This window comes from Phyllobates terribilis, unplaced genomic scaffold (assembly GCF_046119375.1).
Source record: "Phyllobates terribilis strain yellow unplaced genomic scaffold, ASM4611937v1 Scaffold_2__4_contigs__length_985480577, whole genome shotgun sequence".
NCBI lineage: Eukaryota > Metazoa > Chordata > Amphibia > Anura > Dendrobatidae > Phyllobates > Phyllobates terribilis.
In genome coordinates this window covers 586873100-586891108 of record NW_027362762.1, presented here as the reverse complement: position 1 = coordinate 586891108, position 18009 = coordinate 586873100, and positions in this window count along the sequence as shown.

Sequence of the window (18009 nt, the reverse complement as noted above, 5' to 3'; positions counted from 1 at the left end):
TGACTTAGTCATTATTCCGGCGTTTATCAGACTTTCAGTTTGGGGAAATGTCAGTGAGCGTTCCGATTTCAGTTCCAGAGCGATTCGCTCAATGAGATCTTGATATTTAGTCGTTTTCAGCCAATTTTCTGGATTTTTGAAAATTTCACTTTTTTGTGAAAATATCCACTAAATGAGGTAATAATATGTGTGAGGGTACCCCAGGAGAGTTCCAAATGTGTGTGGGTAGAATATATATCCCACGGGGTAAAATTTAAAAAAGTTAAAAAAAAAATTTTTTGGGACTTAGTCTTTTTTCCGGCATTTGTCAGACTTTCAGATTGGGGAATTGTCAGTGTTCGTTCCGATTACAGTTCCAGAGCGATTCGCCCTATGAGTCCTTGATATTTAGTCGTTTTCAGCCAATTTTCGGGATTTTTGAAAATTTCACTTTTTTGTGAAAATATCCTCTAAATGAGGTAATAATATGTGTGATTGTACCCGAGGAGAGTTCCAAATGTGTGTGGGTAGAATATATATCCAACGGGGGTAAAATTGAAAAAAGTTGAAAACATTTTTTTTTTGGACTTAGTCATTTTTCCGGCGTTTATCAGACTTTCAGATAGGGTAAATGTCAGTGAGCATTCCGATTTCAGTTCCAGAGCGATTCGCCCAATGAGTCCTTGATATTTAGTCTTTTTCAGCCAATTTTCAGGATTTTTGAAGATTTCACTTTTTTTGTGAAAATATCCACTAAATGAGGGAATAATATGTGTGAGGGTAACCCAGGAGAGTTCCAAATGTGTGTGGGTAGAATATATATCCCACGGGGATAAAATTGAAAAAAGTTAAAAAAAAATTTTTTTTGGACTTAGTCTTTTTTCTGGCATTTGTCAGACTTTCAGATTGGGGAATTGTCAGTGTTCGTTCCGATTTCAGTTCCAGAGCGATTCGCCCAATGAGATCTTGATATTTAGTCGTTTTCAGCCAATTTTCTGGATTTTTGAAAATTTCACTTTTTTGTGAAAATATCCACTAAATGAGGGAATAATATGTGTGAGGGTACCCCAGGAGAGTTCCAAATGTGTGTGGGTAGAATATATATCCCACGGGGTTAAAATAGAAAAAAGTTTAAAAAAATTTTTCTTTGGACTTAGTCATTTTTCCGGCGTTTATCAGACTTTCAGATAGGGGAAATGTCAGTGAGCGTTCCGATTTCAGTTCCAGAGCGATTTGCCCAATTAGTCCTTGATATTTACTCCTTTTCAGCCAATTTTCTGGATTTTTGAAAATTTCACTTTTTTGTGAAAATATCCACTAAATGAGGGAATAATATGTGTGAGGGTACCCCAGGAGAGTTCCACATGTGTGTGGGTAGAATATATATCTAACGGAGGTAAAATTTAAAAAAGTTGAAAACGTTTTTTTTTTGGACTTAGTCATTTTTCCTGCGTTTATCAGACTTTCAGATAGGGGAAATGTCAGTGAGCGTTCCAATTTCAGTTCCAGAGTGATTCGCTCAATGAGATCTTGATATTTAGTTGTTTTCAGCCAATTTTCTGGATTTTTAAAAATTTCACTTTTTTTGTGAAAATATCCACTAAATGAGGTAATAATATGTGTGAGGGTACCCCAGGAGAGTTCCAAATGTGTGTGGGTAGAATATATATCTAACGGGGGTAAAATTGAAAAAAGTTGAAAAATTTTTTTTTTTTGGACTTAGTCATTTTTCCTGCGTTTATCAGACTTTCAGATAGGGGAAATGTCAGTGAGCATTCCGATTTCAGTTCCAGAGCGATTCGCCCAATGAGTCCTTGCTATTTAGACGTTTTCAGCCAATTTTCTGGATTTTAGAAAATTTCACTTTTTTGTGAAAATATCCACTAAATGAGGTAATAATATGTGTGAGGGTACCCCAGGAGAGTTCCAAATGTGTGTGGGTAGAATATATATCCCACGGGGGTAAAATTGAAAAAAGTTTAAAAAAAATTTTTTTTGGACTTAGTCTTTTTTCCGGCATTTGTCAGACTTTCAGATTGGGGAATTGTCAGTGTTCGTTCCGAATACAGTTCCAGAGCGATTCGCCCTATGAGTCCTTGATATTTAGTCGTTTTCAGCCAATTTTCGGGATTTTTGAAAATTTCATTTTTTTGTGAAAATATCCACTAAATGAGGTAATAATATGTGTGAGGGTACCCCAGGAGAGTTCCAAATGTGTGTGGGTAGAATATATATCCCACGGGGGTAAAATTGAAAAAAGTTGGAAAAAATTTTTTTTTTTTTACTTAGTCATTTTTCCGGCGTTTATCAGACTTTCAGTTTGAGGAAATGTCAGTGAGCGTTCCGATTTCAGTTCCAGAGCGATTCGCCCAATGAGATCTTGATATTTAGTCGTTTTCAGCCAATTTTCTGGATTTTTGAAAATTTCACTTTTTTGTGAAAATATCCACTAAATAAGGGAATAATATGTGTGAGGGTACCCCAGGAGAGTTCCAAATGTGTGTGGGTAGAATATATATCTAACGGAGGTATAATTGGAAAAAGTTGAAAACGATTTTTTTTTGGACTTAGTCATTTTTCCTGCGTTTATCAGACTTTCAGATAGGGGAAATGTCAGTGAGCATTACGATTTCAGTTCCAGAGCGATTCGCCCAATGAGTCCTTGCTATTTAGACGTTTTCAGCCAATTTTCTGGATTTTTGAAAATTTCACTTTTTTGTGAAAATATCCACTAAATGAGGTAATAATATGTGTGAGGGTACCCCAGGAGAGTTCCAAATGTGTGTGGGTAGAATATATATCCCACGGGGGTAAAATTGAAAAAAGTTTAAAAATTTTTATTTTTGACTTAGTCATCATTCCGGCGTTTATCAGACTTTCAGTTTGGGGAAATGTCAGTGAGCGTTCCGATTTCAGTTCCAGAGCGATTCGCCCAATGAGTCATTGATATTTAGTCGTTTTCAGCCAATTTTCTGGATTTTTGAAAATTTCACTTTTTTGTGAAAATATCCACTAAATGAGGGAATAATATGTGTGAGGGTACCCCAGTAGAGTTTCAAATATGTGTGGGTAGAATATATATCCCACGGGGGTAAAATTGAAAAAAGTTGAAAAATTTTTTTTTTTGGACTTAGTCATTTTTCCTGCGTTTATCAGACTTTCAGATAGGGGAAATGTCAGTGAGCATTCCGATTTCAGTTCCAGAGCGATTCGCCCAATGAGTCCTTGATATTTAGTCGTTTTCAGCCAAATTTCTTGATTTTTGAAAATTTCACTTTTTTGTGAAAATATCCACTAAATGAGGGAATAATATGTGTGAGGGTACCCCAGTAGAGTTCCAAATGTGTGTGGGTAGAATATATATCTAACAGGGGTAAAATTGAAAAAAGTTGAAAAATTTTTTTTTTTTGGACTTAGTCATTTTTCCTGCGTTTATCAGACTTTCAGATAGGGGAAATGTCAGTGAGCATTCCGATTTCAGATCCAGAGCGATTCGCCCAATGAGTCCTTGATTTTTAGTCGTTTTCAGCCAATTTTCTGGATTTTTGAAAATTTCACTTTTTTGTGAAAATATCCACTAAATGAGGGAATAATATGTGTAAGGGTACCCCAAGAGAGTTCCAAATGTGTGTGGGTAGAATATATATCTAACGGGGGTAAAATTGAAAAAAGTTGAAAAATTTTTTTTTTTTGGACTTAGTCATTTTTCCTGCGTTTATCAGACTTTCAGATAGGGGAAATGTCAGTGAGCATTCCGATTTCAGTTCCAGAGCGATTCGCCCAATGAGTCCTTGCTATTTAGACGTTTTCAGCCAATTTTCTGGATTTTTGAAAATTTCACTTTTTTGTGAAAATATCCACTAAATGAGGTAATAATATGTGTGAGGGTACCCCAGGAGAGTTCCAAATGTGTGTGGGTAGAATATATATCCCACGGGGGTAAAATTGAAAAAAGTTTAAATTTTTTTATTTTTGACTTAGTCATTATTCCGGCGTTTATCAGACTTTCAGTTTGGGGAAATGTCAGTGAGCGTTCCGATTTCAGTTCAAGAGCGATTCGCTCAATGAGATCTTGATATTTAGTCGTTTTCAGCCAATTTTCTGGATTTTTGAAAATTTCACTTTTTTGTGAAAATATCCACTAAATGAGGTAATAATATGTGTGAGGGTACCCCAGGAGAGTTCCAAATGTGTGTGGGTAGAATATATATCCCACGGGGGTAAAATTGAAAAAAGTTTAAATTTTTTTATTTTTGACTTAGTCATTATTCCGGCGTTTATCAGACTTTCAGTTTGGGGAAATGTCAGTGAGCGTTCCGATTTCAGTTCCAGAGCGATTCGCTCAATGAGATCTTGATATTTAGTCGTTTTCAGCCAATTTTCTGGATTTTTGAAAATTTCACTTTTTTGTGAAAATATCCACTAAATGAGGTAATAATATGTGTGAGGGTACCCCAGTAGTGTTCCAAATGTGTGTGGGTAGAATATATATCCCATGGGAGTAAAATTGAAAAAAGTTGAAAAATTATTTTTTTTGGACTTATTCATTTTTCCTGCGTTTATCAGACTTTCAGATAGGGGAAATGTCAGTGAGCATTCCGATTTCAGTTCCAGAGCGATTCGCCCAATGAGTCCTTCCTATTTAGACGTTTTCAGCCAATTTTCTGGATTTTTGAAAATTTCACTTTTTTGTGAAAATATCCATAAATGAGGGAATAATATGTGTGAGCGTACCCCAGGAGAGTTCCAAATGTATGTGGGTAGAATATATATCCCACGGGGGTAAAATTGAAAAAAGTTGGAAAAATTTTTTTTCTGGACTTAGTCATTTTTCCGGCGTTTATCAGACTTTCAGATAGGGCAAATGTCAGTGAACATTCCGATTTCAGTTCCAGAGCGATTCGCCCAATGAGTCCTTGATATTTAGTCTTTTTCAGCCAATTTTCAGGATTTTTGAAAATTTCACTTTTTTGTGAAAATATCCACCAAATGAGGGAATAATATCTGTGAGGGTACCCCAAGAGAGTTCCAAATGTGTGTGGGTAGAATATATATCTAACGGAGGTAAAATTGAAAAAAGTTGAAAACATTTTTTTTTTGGACTTAGTCATTTTTCCGGCATTTATCAGACTTTCAGATAGGGCAAATGTCAGTGAGCATTACGATTTCAGTTCCAGAGCGATTCGCCCAATGAGTCCTTGATATTTAGTATTTTTCAGCCAATTTTCTGGATTTTTGAAAATTTCACTTTTTTTGTGAAAATATCCACTAAATGAGGGAATAATATGTGTGAGGGTACCCCAGGAGAGTTCCAAATGTGTGTGGGTAGAATATATATCCCACGGGGGTAAAATTGAAAAAAGTTAAAAAAAAAATTTTTTTGGACTTAGTCTTTTTTCCGGCATTTGTCAGACTTTCAGATTGGGGAAATGTCAGTGATCGTTCCGATTTCAGTTCCAGAGCGATTTGCCCAATGAGATCTTGATATTTAGTCGTTTTCAGCCAATTTTTGGGATTTTTGAAAATTTCACTTTTTTGTGAAAATATCCACTAAATGAGGGAATAATATGTGTGAGGGAACCCGAGGAGAGTTCCAAATGTGTGTGGGTAGAATATTTATCCCACGGGGGTAAAATTGAAAAAAGTTGGAAAATTTTTTTTTTTGGACTTAGTCATTTTTCCTTCGTTTATCAGACTTTCAGATAGGGGAAATGTCAGTGAGCATTCCGATTTCAGTTCCAGAGCGATTCGCCCAATGAGTCCTTGCTATTTAGACGTTTTCAGCCAATTTTCTGGATTTTTGAAAATTTCACTTTTTTGTGAAAATATCCACTAAATGAGGTAATAATATGTGTGAGGGTACCCCAGGAGAGTTCCAAATGTGTGTGGGTAGAATATATATCCCACGGGGGTAAAATTGAAAAAAGTTTAAAATTTTTTATTTTTGACTTAGTCATTATTCCGGCGTTTATCAGACTTTCAGTTTGGGGAAATGTCAGTGAGCGTTCCGATTTCAGTTCCAGAGCGATTCGCTCAATGTGATCTTGATATTTAGTCGTTTTCAGCCAATTTTCTGGATTTTTGAAAATTTCACTTTTTTGTGAAAATATCCACTAAATGAGGTAATAATATGTGTGAGGGTACCCCAGGAGAGTTCCAAATGTGTGTGGGTAGAATATATATCCCACGGGGGTAAAATTGAAAAAAGTTAAAAAAAAATTTTTTTTGGACTTAGTCTTTTTTCCGGCATTTGTCAGACTTTCAGATAGGGGAAATGTCAGTGAGTGTTCCGATTTCAGTTCCAGAGCGATTCGCCCAATGAGATCTATATATTTACTCGTTTTCAGCCAATTTTCGGGATTTTTGAAAATTTCACTTTTTTGTGAAAATATCCACTAAATGAGGGAAGAATATGTGTGAGGGAACCCCAGGAGAGTTACAAATGTGTGTGAGTAGAATATATATCCCACGGGGGTAAAATTGAAAAAAGTTAAAAAATTTTTTTTTTTGGACTTAGTCATTATTCCTGCGTTTATCAGACTTTCAGATAGGGGAAATGTCAGTGAGCATTCCGATTTCAGTTCCAGAGCGATTCGCCCAATGAGTCCTTGCTATTTAGACGTTTTCAGCCAATTTTCTGGATTTTTGAAAATTTCACTTTTTTGTGAAAATATCCATAAATGAGGGAATAATATGTGTGAGGGTACCCCAGGAGAGTTCCAAATGTGTGTGGGTAGAATATAAATCTAACAGTAGTAAAATTGAAAAAAGTTGAAAAATTTTTTTTTTTGAACTTAGTCATTTTTCCTGCGTTTATCAGACTTTCAGATAGGGGAAATGTCAGTGAGTGTTCCGATTTCAGTTCCAGAGCGATACGCCCAATGAGTCCTTGATATTTAGTCGTTTTCAGCCAATTTTGTGGATTTTTGAAAATTTCACTTTTTTTGTGAAAATCTCCACTAAATGAGGGAATAATATGTGTGAACGTACCCCAGGAGAGTTCCAAATGTATGTGGGTAGAATATATATCCCACGGGGGTAAAATTGAAAAAATTTAAAAAAAAATATTTTTTGGACTTAGTCTTTTTTCCGGCATTTATCAGACTTTCAGATAAGGCAAATGTCAGTGAGCATTCCGATTTCAGTTCCAGAGCAATTCGCCCAATGAGTCCTTGATATTTAGTCTTTTTCAGCCAATTTTCTGGATTTTTGAAAATTTCACTTTTTTGTGAAAATATCCACTAAGTGAGGGAATAATATGTGTGAGGGTACCCCAGGAGAGTTCCAAATGTGTGTGGGTAGAATATATGTCCCACGGGGGTAAAATTGAAAAAAGTTGAAAAAAAATTTTTTTTGGACTTAGTCATTTTTCCGGCGTTTGTCAGACTTTCAGATTGGGGAAATGTCAGTGAGCGTTCCGATTTCAGTTCCAGAGCGATTCGCCCAATGAGTCCTTGATATTTAGTCTTTTTCAGCCAATTTTCTGGATTTTTGAAAATTTCACTTTTTTGTGAAAATATCCACTAAATGAGGGAATAGTATGTGTGAGGGTACCCCAGGAGACTTCCAAATGTGTGTGGGTAGAATACATATCCCACGGGGGTAAAATTGAAAAAAGTAAAAAAAAATTTTTTTTTGGACTTAGTCATTTTTCGGCGTTTATCGGACTTTCATATAGGGGAAATGTCAGTGAGCATTCCGATTTCAGTTCCAGAGCGATTCGCCCAATGAGTCCTTGATATTTATTCTTTTTCAGCCAATTTTCTGGATTTTTGAAAATTTCACTTTTTTGTGAAAATATCCACTAAATGAGGGAATAATATGTGTGAGGGTACCCCAGGAGAGTTCCAAATGTGTGTGGGTAGAATATATGTCCCACGGGGGTAAAATTGAAAAAAGTTGAAAAAAAATTTTTTTTGGACTTAGTCTTTTTTCTGGCATTTGTCAGACTTTCAGATTGGGGAATTGTCAGTGTTCGTTCCGATTTCAGTTCCAGAGCGATTCGCCCAATGAGATCTTGATATTTAGTCGTTTTCAGCCAATTTTCTGGATTTTTGAAAATTTCACTTTTTTTGTGAAAATATCCACTAAATGAGGGAATAATATGTGTGAGGGTACCCCAGGAGAGTTCCAAATGTGTGTGGGTAGAATATATATCCCACGGGGGTAAAATTAAAAAAAGTTGGAAAAAAATTTTTTTTTTTTACTTAGTCATTTTTCCGGCGTTTATCAGACTTTCAGTTTGGGGAAATGTCAGTGAGCGTTCCGATTTCAGTTCCAGAGCGATTCGCCCAATGAGATCTTGATATTTAGTCGTTTTCAGCCAACATTCTGGATTTTTGAAAATTTCACTTTTTTGTGAAAATATCCACTAAATAAGGGAATAATATGTGTGAGGGTACCCCAGGAGAGTTCCAAATGTGTGTGGGTAGAATATATATCTAACGGAGGTAAAATTGGAAAAAGTTGAAAACGATTTTTTTTTGGACTTAGTCATTTTTCCTGCGTTTATCAGACTTTCAGATAGGGGAAATGTCAGTGAGCATTCCGATTTCAGTTCCAGAGCGATTCGCCCAATGAGTCCTTGATATTTAGTCGTTTTCAGCCAATTTTCTGGATTTTTGAAAATTTCACTTTTTTGTGAAAATATCCACTAAATGAGGGAATAATATGTGTAAGGGTACCCCAGGAGAGTTCCAAATGTGTGTGGGTAGAATATATATCTAACGGGGGTAAAATTGAAAAAAGTTGAAAATTTTTTTTTTTTTGGACTGTCATTTTTCCTGCGTTTATCAGACTTTCAGATAGGGGAAATGTCAGTGAGCATTCCGATTTCAGTTCCAGAGCGATTCGCCCAATGAGTCATTGATATTTAGTCGTTTTCAGCCAATTTTCTGGATTTTTGAAAATTTCACTTTTTTGTGAAAATATCCACTAAATGAGGGAATAATATGTGTGAGGGTACCCCAGTAGAGTTCCAAATGTGTGTGGGTAGAATATATATCTAACGGGGGTAAAATTGAAAAAAGTTGAAAAATTATTTTTTTTGGACTTATTCATTTTTCCTGCGTTTATCAGACTTTCAGATAGGGGAAATGTCAGTGAGCATTCCGATTTCAGTTCCAGAGCGATTCGCCCAATGAGTCCTTGCTATTTAGACGTTTTCAGCCAATTTTCTGGATTTTTGAAAATTTCACTTTTTTGTGAAAATATCCATAAATGAGGGAATAATATGTGTGAGCGTACCCCAGGAGAGTTCCAAATGTATGTGGGTAGAATATATATCCCACGGGGGTAAAATTGAAAAAAGTTGGAAAAATTTTTTTCCTGGACTTAGTCATTTTTCCGGCGTTTATCAGACTTTCAGATAGGGCAAATGTCAGTGAACATTCCGATTTCAGTTCCAGAGCGATTCGCCCAATGAGTCCTTGATATTTAGTCTTTTTCAGCCAATTTTCAGGATTTTTGAAAATTTCACTTTTTTTGTGAAAATATCCACTAAATGAGGGAATAATATGTGTGAGGGTACCCCAGGAGAGTTCCAAATGTGTGTGGGTAGAATATATATCCCACGGGGGTAAAATTGAAAAAAGTTAAAAAAAAATTTTTTTTGGACTTAGTCTTTTTTCCGGCATTTGTCAAACTTTCAGATTGGGGAATTGTCAGTGATCGTTCCGATTTCAGTTCCAGAGCGATTCGCCCTATGAGTCCTTGATATTCAGTCTTTTTCAGCCAATTTTCTGGATTTTTGAAAATTTCACTTTTTTGTGAAAATATCCACTAAATGAGGGAATAATATGTGTGAGGGTACCTCAGGAGAGTTCCAAATATGTGTGGGTAGAATATATATCCCACGGGGGTAAAATTGAAAAAAGTTGAAAAAATTTTTTTTTTGGACTAAGTCATTTTTCTGGCGTTTATCAGACTTTCAGATTGGGGAAATGTCAGTGAGCGTTCCAATTTCAGTTCCAGAGCGATTCGCCCAATGAGTCCTTGATATTTAGTCTTTTTCAGCCAATTTTCTGGATTTTTGAAAATTTCACTTTTTGTGAAAATATCCACTAAATGAGGGAATAGTATGTGTGAGGGTACCCCAGGAGACTTCCAAATGTGTGTGGGTAGAATACATATCCCACGGGGGTAAAATTGAAAAAAGTTAAAAAAAAATTTTTTTTGGACTTAGTCATTTTTCGGCGTTTATCAGACTTTCAGATAGGGGAAATGTCAGTGAGCATTCCGATTTCAGTTCCAGAGCGATTCGCCCAATGAGTCCTTGATATTTAGTCTTTTTCAGCCAATTTTCTGGATTTTTGAAAATTTCACTTTTTTGTGAAAATATCCACTAAATGAGGGAATAATATGTGTGAGGTTACCCCAGGAGAGTTCCAAATGTGTGTGGGTAGAATATATGTCCCACGGGGGTAAAATTGAAAAAAGTTGAAAAAAAATTTTTTTTGGACTTAGTCTTTTTTCTGGCATTTGTCAGACTTTCAGATTGGGGAATTGTCAGTGTTCGTTCCGATTTCAGTTCCAGAGCGATTCGCCCAATGAGATCTTGATATTTAGTCGTTTTCAGCCAATTTTCTGGATTTTTGAAAATTTCACTTTTTTTGTGAAAATATCCACTAAATGAGGGAATAATATGTGTGAGGGTACCCCAGGAGAGTTCCAAATGTGTGTGGGTAGAATATATATCCCACGGGGGTAAAATTGAAAAAAGTTGGAAAAAAATTTTTTTTTTTTACTTAGTCATTTTTCCGGCGTTTATCAGACTTTCAGTTTGGGGAAATGTCAGTGAGCGTTCCGATTTCAGTTCCAGAGCGATTCGCCCAATGAGATCTTGATATTTAGTCGTTTTCAGCCAATATTCTGGATTTTTGAAAATTTCACTTTTTTGTGAAAATATCCACTAAATAAGGGAATAATATGTGTGAGGGTACCCCAGGAGAGTTCCAAATGTGTGTGGGTAGAATATATATCTAACGGAGGTAAAATTGGAAAAAGTTGAAAACGATTTTTTTTTGGACTTAGTCATTTTTCCTGCGTTTATCAGACTTTCAGATAGGGGAAATGTCAGTGAGCATTCCGATTTCAGTTCCAGAGCGATTCGCCTAATGAGCCCTTGATATTTAGTCGTTTTCAGCCAATTTTCTGGATTTTTGAAAATTTCACTTTTTTGTGAAAATATCCACTAAATGAGGGAATAATATGTGTAAGGGTACCCCAGGAGAGTTCCAAATGTGTGTGGGTAGAATATATATCTAACGGGGGTAAAATTGAAAAAAGTTGAAAATTTTTTTTTTTTTGGACTTAGTCATTTTTCCTGCGTTTATCAGACTTTCAGATAGGGGAAATGTCAGTGAGCATTCCGATTTCAGTTCCAGAGCGATTCGCCCAATGAGTCCTTGCTATTTAGACGTTTTCAGCCAATTTTCTGGATTTTTGAAAATTTCACTTTTTTGTGAAAATATCCACTAAATGAGGTAATAATATGTGTGAGGGTACCCCAGGAGAGTTTCAAATATGTGTGGGTAGAATATATATCCCACGGGGGTAAAATTGAAAAAAGGTGAAAAAAATTTTTTTTTGGACTTAGTCATTTTTCTGGCGTTTATCAGACTTTCAGATAGGGGAAATGTCAGTGAGTGTTCCGATTTCAGTTCCAGAGCGATTCGCCCAATGAGATCTATATATTTACTCGTTTTCAGCCAATTTTCGGGATTTTTGAAAATTTCACTTTTTTGTGAAAATATCCACTAAATGAGGGAATAATATGTGTGAGGGAACCCCAGGAGAGTTACAAATGTGTGTGAGTAGAATATATATCCCACGGGGGTAAAATTGAAAAAAGTTAAAAAATTTTTTTTTTTGGACTTAGTCATTTTTCCTGCGTTTATCAGACTTTCAGATAGGGGAAATGTCAGTGAGCATTCCGATTTCAGTTCCAGAACGATTCGCCCAATGAGTCCTTGATATTTAGTCGTTTTCAGCCAATTTTCTTGATTTTTGAAAATTTCACTTTTTTGTGAAAATATCCACTAAATGAGGGAAGAATATGTGTGAGGGTACCCCAGGAGAGTTCCAAATGTGTGTGGGTAGAATATATATCTAACGGGGGTAAAATTGAAAAAAGTTAAAAAATTATTTTTTTTGGACTTAGTCATTTTTCCTGCGTTTATCAGACTTTCAGATAGGGGAAATGTCAGTGAGCATTCCGATTTCAGTTCCAGAGCGATTCGCCCAATGAGTCCTTGCTATTTAGACGTTTTCAGCCAATTTTCTGGATTTTTGAAAATTTCACTTTTTTGTGAAAATATCCATAAATGAGGGAATAATATCTGTGAGGGTACCCCAGGAGAGTTCCAAATGTGTGTGGGTAGAATATATATCTAACAGTAGTAAAATTGAAAAAAGTTGAAAAATTTTTTTTTTTGGACTTAGTCATTTTTCCTGCGTTTATCAGACTTTCAGATAGGGGAAATGTCAGTGAGTGTTCCGATTTCAGTTCCAGAGCGATACGCCCAATGAGTCCTTGATATTTAGTCGTTTTCAGCCAATTTTGTGGATTTTTGAAAATTTCACTTTTTTTGTGAAAATCTCCACTAAATGAGGGAATAATATGTGTGAGCGTACCCCAGGAGAGTTCCAAATGTATGTGGGTAGAATATATATCCCACGGGGGTAAAATTGAAAAAATTTAAAAAAAAAAATTTTTTGGACTTAGTCTTTTTTCCGGCATTTATCAGACTTTCAGATAGGGCAAATGTCAGTGAGCATTCCGATTTCAGTTCCAGAGCAATTCGCCCAATGAGTCCTTGATATTTAGTCTTTTTCAGCCAATTTTCTGGATTTTTGAAAATTTCACTTTTTTGTGAAAATATCCACTAAATGAGGGAATAATATGTGTGAGGGTACCCCAGGAGAGTTCCAAATGTGTGTGGGTAGAATATATGTCCCACGGGGGTAAAATTGAAAAAAGTTGAAAAAAAATTTTTTTTGGACTTAGTCATTTTTCCGGCGTTTGTCAGACTTTCAGATTGGGGAAATGTCAGTGAGCGTTCCGATTTCAGTTCCAGAGCGATTCGCCCAATGAGTCCTTGATATTTAGTCTTTTTCAGCCAATTTTCTGGATTTTTGAAAATTTCACTTTTTTGTGAAAATATCCACTAAATGAGGGAATAATATGTGTGAGGGTACCCCAGGAGAGTTCCAAATGTGTGTGGGTAGAATATATGTCCCACGGGGGTAAAATTGAAAAAAGTTGAAAAAAAATTTTTTTTGGACTTAGTCTTTTTTCTGGCATTTGTCAGACTTTCAGATTGGGGAATTGTCAGTGTTCGTTCCGATTTCAGTTCCAGAGCGATTCGCCCAATGAGATATTGATATTTAGTCGTTTTCAGCCAATTTTCTGGATTTTTGAAAATTTCACTTTTTTTGTGAAAATATCCACTAAATGAGGGAATAATATGTGTGAGGGTACCCCAGGAGAGTTCCAAATGTGTGTGGGTAGAATATATATCCCACGGGGGTAAAATTGAAAAAAGTTGGAAAAAAATTTTTTTTTTTTACTTAGTCATTTTTCAGGCGTTTATCAGACTTTCAGTTTGGGGAAATGTCAGTGAGCGTTCCGATTTCAGTTCCAGAGCGATTCGCCCAATGAGATCTTGATATTTAGTCGTTTTCAGCCAATATTCTGGATTTTTGAAAATTTCACTTTTTTGTGAAAATATCCACTAAATAAGGGAATAATATGTGTGAGGGTACCCCAGGAGAGTTCCAAATGTGTGTGGGTAGAATATATATCTAACGGAGGTAAAATTGGGAAAAGTTGAAAACGATTTTTTTTTGGACTTAGTCATTTTTCCTGCGTTTATCAGACTTTCAGATAGGGGAAATGTCAGTGAGCATTCCGATTTCAGTTCCAGAGCGATTCGCCCAATGAGTCCTTGATATTTAGTCGTTTTCAGCCAATTTTCTGGATTTTTGAAAATTTCACTTTTTTGTGAAAATATCCACTAAATGAGGGAATAATATGTGTAAGGGTACCCCAGGAGAGTTCCAAATGTGTGTGGGTAGAATATATATCTAACGGGGGTAAAATTGAAAAAAGTTGAAAATTTTTTTTTTTTGGACTTAGTCATTTTTCCTGCGTTTATCAGACTTTCAGATAGGGGAAATGTCAGTGAGCATTCCGATTTCAGTTCCAGAGCGATTCGCCCAATGAGTCCTTGCTATTTAGACGTTTTCAGCCAATTTTCTGGATTTTTGAAAATTTCACTTTTTTGTGAAAATATCCACTAAATGAGGTAATAATATGTGTGAGGGTACCCCAGGAGAGTTCCAAATGTGTGTGGGTAGAATATATATCCCACGGGGGTAAAATTGAAAAAAGTTTAAAATTTTTTATTTTTGACTTAGTCATTATTCCGGCGTTTATCAGACTTTCAGTTTGGGGAAATGTCAGTGAGCGTTCCGATTTCAGTTCCAGAGCGATTCGCCCAATGAGTCATTGATATTTAGTCGTTTTCAGCCAATTTTCTGGATTTTTGAAAATTTCACTTTTTTGTGAAAATATCCACTAAATGAGGGAATAATATGTGTGAGGGTACCCCAGTAGAGTTTCAAATATGTGTGGGTAGAATATATATCCCACGGGGGTAAAATTGAAAAAAGTTGAAAAAAATTTTTTTTTGGACTTAGTCATTTTTCCTGCGTTTATCAGACTTTCAGATAGGGGAAATGTCAGTGAGCATTCCGATTTCAGTTCCAGAACGATTCGCCCAATGAGTCATGGATATTTAGTCGTTTTCAGCCAATTTTCTTGATTTTTGAAAATTTCACTTTTTTGTGAAAATATCCACTAAATGAGGGAAGAATATGTGTGAGGGTACCCCAGGAGAGTTCCAAATGTGTGTGGGTAGAATATATATCTAACGGGGGTAAAATTGAAAAAAGTTAAAAAATTATTTTTTTTGGACTTAGTCATTTTTCCTGCGTTTATCAGACTTTCAGATAGGGGAAATGTCAGTGAGCATTCCGATTTCAGTTCCAGAGCGATTCGCCCAATGAGTCCTTGCTATTTAGACGTTTTCAGCCAATTTTCTGGATTTTTGAAAATTTCACTTTTTTGTGAAAATATCCACTAAATGAGGGAATAATATGTGTGAGGGTACCCCAGGAGAGTTCCAAATATGTGTGGGTAGAATATATATCCCACGGGGGTAAAATTGAAAAAAGTTGAAAATTTTTTTTTTTTGGACTTAGTCATTTTTCCGGCGTTTGTCAGACTTTTAGATTGGGGAAATGTCAGTGAGCATTCCGATTTCAGTTCCAGAGCGATTCGCCCAATGAGTCATTGATATTTAGTCTTTTTCAGCCAATTTTCTGGATTTTTGAAAATTTCACTTTTTTGTGAAAATATCCACTAAATGAGGGAATAGTATGTGTGAGGGTACCCCAGGAGACTTCCAAATGTGTGTGGGTAGAATACATATCCCACGGGGGTAAAATTGAAAAAAGTTAAAAAAAATATTTTTTTGGACTTAATCATTTTTCGGCGTTTATCAGACATTCAGATAGGGGAAATGTCAGTGAGCATTCCGATTTTAGTTCCAGAGCGATTCACCCAATGAGTCCTTGATATTTAGTCGTTTTCAGCCAATTTTCTTGATTTTTGAAAATTTCACTTTTTTGTGAAAATATCCACTAAATGAGGGAATAATATGTGTGAGGGTACCCCAGGAGAGTTCCAAATGTGTGTGGGTAGAATATATATCTAACGGGGGTAAAATTGAAAAAAGTTAAAAAATTATTTTTTTTGGACTTAGTCATTTTTCCTGCGTTTATCAGACTTTCAGATAGGGGAAATGTCAGTGAGCATTCCGATTTCAGTTCCAGAGCGATTCGCCCAATGAGTCCTTGCTATTTAGACGTTTTCAGCCAATTTTCTGGATTTTTGAAAATTTCACTTTTTTGTGAAAATATCCATAAATGAGGGAATAATATGTGTGAGGGTACCCCAGGAGAGTTTCAAATATGTGTGGGTAGAATATATATCCCACGGGGGTAAAATTGAAAAAAGTTGAAAAAAATTTTTTTTTGGACTTAGTCATTTTTCTAGCGTTTATCAGACTTTCAGATAGGGGAAATGTCAGTGAGTATTCCGATTTCAGTTCCAGAGCGATTCGCCCAATGAGATCTATATATTTACTCGTTTTCAGCCAATTTTCGGGATTTTTGAAAATTTCACTTTTTTGTGAAAATATCCACTAAATGAGGGAATAATATGTGTGAGGGAACCCCAGGAGAGTTACAAATGTGTGTGAGTAGAATATATATCCCACGGGGGTAAAATTGAAAAAAGTTAAAAAATTTTTTTTTTTGGACTTAGTCATTTTTCCTGCGTTTATCAGACTTTCAGATAGGGGAAATGTCAGTGAGTGTTCCGATTTCAGTTCCAGAGCGATACGCCCAATGAGTCCTTGATATTTAGTCGTTTTCAGCCAATTTTGTGGATTTTTGAAAATTTCACTTTTTTTGTGAAAATCTCCACTAAATGAGGGAATAATATGTGTGAGCGTACCCCAGGAGAGTTCCAAATGTATGTGGGTAGAATATATATCCCACGGGGGTAAAATTGAAAAAATTTAAAAAAAAAAATTTTTTGGACTTAGTCTTTTTTCCGGCATTTATCAGACTTTCAGATAGGGCAAATGTCAGTGAGCATTCCGATTTCAGTTCTAGAGCAATTCGCCCAATGAGTCCTTGATATTTAGTCTTTTTCAGCCAATTTTCAGGATTTTTGAAAATTTCACTTTTTTTGTGAAAATATCCACTAAATGAGGGAATAATATGTGTGAGGGTACCCCAGGAGACTTCCAAATGTGTGTGGGTAGAATACATATCCCACGGAGGTAAAATTGAAAAAAGTAAAAAAAAATTTTTTTTTGGACTTAGTCATTTTTCGGCGTTTATCGGACTTTCATATAGGGGAAATGTCAGTGAGCATTCCGATTTCAGTTCCAGAGTGATTCGCCCAATGAGTCCTTGATATTTATTCTTTTTCAGCCAATTTTCTGGATTTTTGAAAATTTCACTTTTTTGTGAAAATATCCACTAAATGAGGGAATAATATGTGTGAGGGTACCCCAGGAGAGTTCCAAATGTGTGTGGGTAGAATATATATCCCACGGGGGTAAAATTGAAAAAAGTTGAAAAAAAATGTTTTTTGGACTTAGTCATTTTTCCGGCGTTTATCAGACTTTCAGATAGGGGAAATGTCAGTGAGCATTCCGATTTCAGTTCCAGAGCGATTCGCCCAATGAGTCCTTGATATTTAGTCTTTTTCAGCCAATTTTCTGGATTTTTGAAAATTTCACTTTTTTGTGAAAATATCCACTAAATGAGGGAATAATATGTGTGAGGGTACCCCAGGAGAGTTCCAAATGTGTGTGGGTAGAATATATATCCCACGGGGGTAAAATTGAAAAAAGTTGAAAAAAAATGTTTTTTGGACTGTCATTTTTCCGGCGTTTATCAGACTTTCAGATAAGGGAAATGTCAGCGAGCATTCCGATTTCAGTTCCAGAGCGATTCGCCTAATGAGTCCTTGATATTTAGTCGTTTTCAGTCGAATTTCTGGATTTTTGAAAATTTCACTTTTTTGTGAAAATATCCACTAAATGAGGGAATAATATGTGTGAGGGTACCCCAGGAGAGTTCCAAATGTGTGCGGGTAGAATATATATCCCACGGGGGTAAAATTGAAAAAAGTTTAAAAAAATTTATTTTTGGACTAAGTCATTTTTCTGGCGTTTATCAGACTTTCAGATTGGGGAAATGTCAGTGAGCGTTCCAATTTCAGTTCCAGAGCGATTCGCCCAATGAGTCCTTGATATTTAGTCTTTTTCAGCCAATTTTCTGGATTTTTGAAAATTTCACTTTTTGTGAAAATATCCACTAAATGAGGGAATAGTATGTGTGAGGGTACCCCAGGAGACTTCCAAATGTGTGTGGGTAGAATACATATCC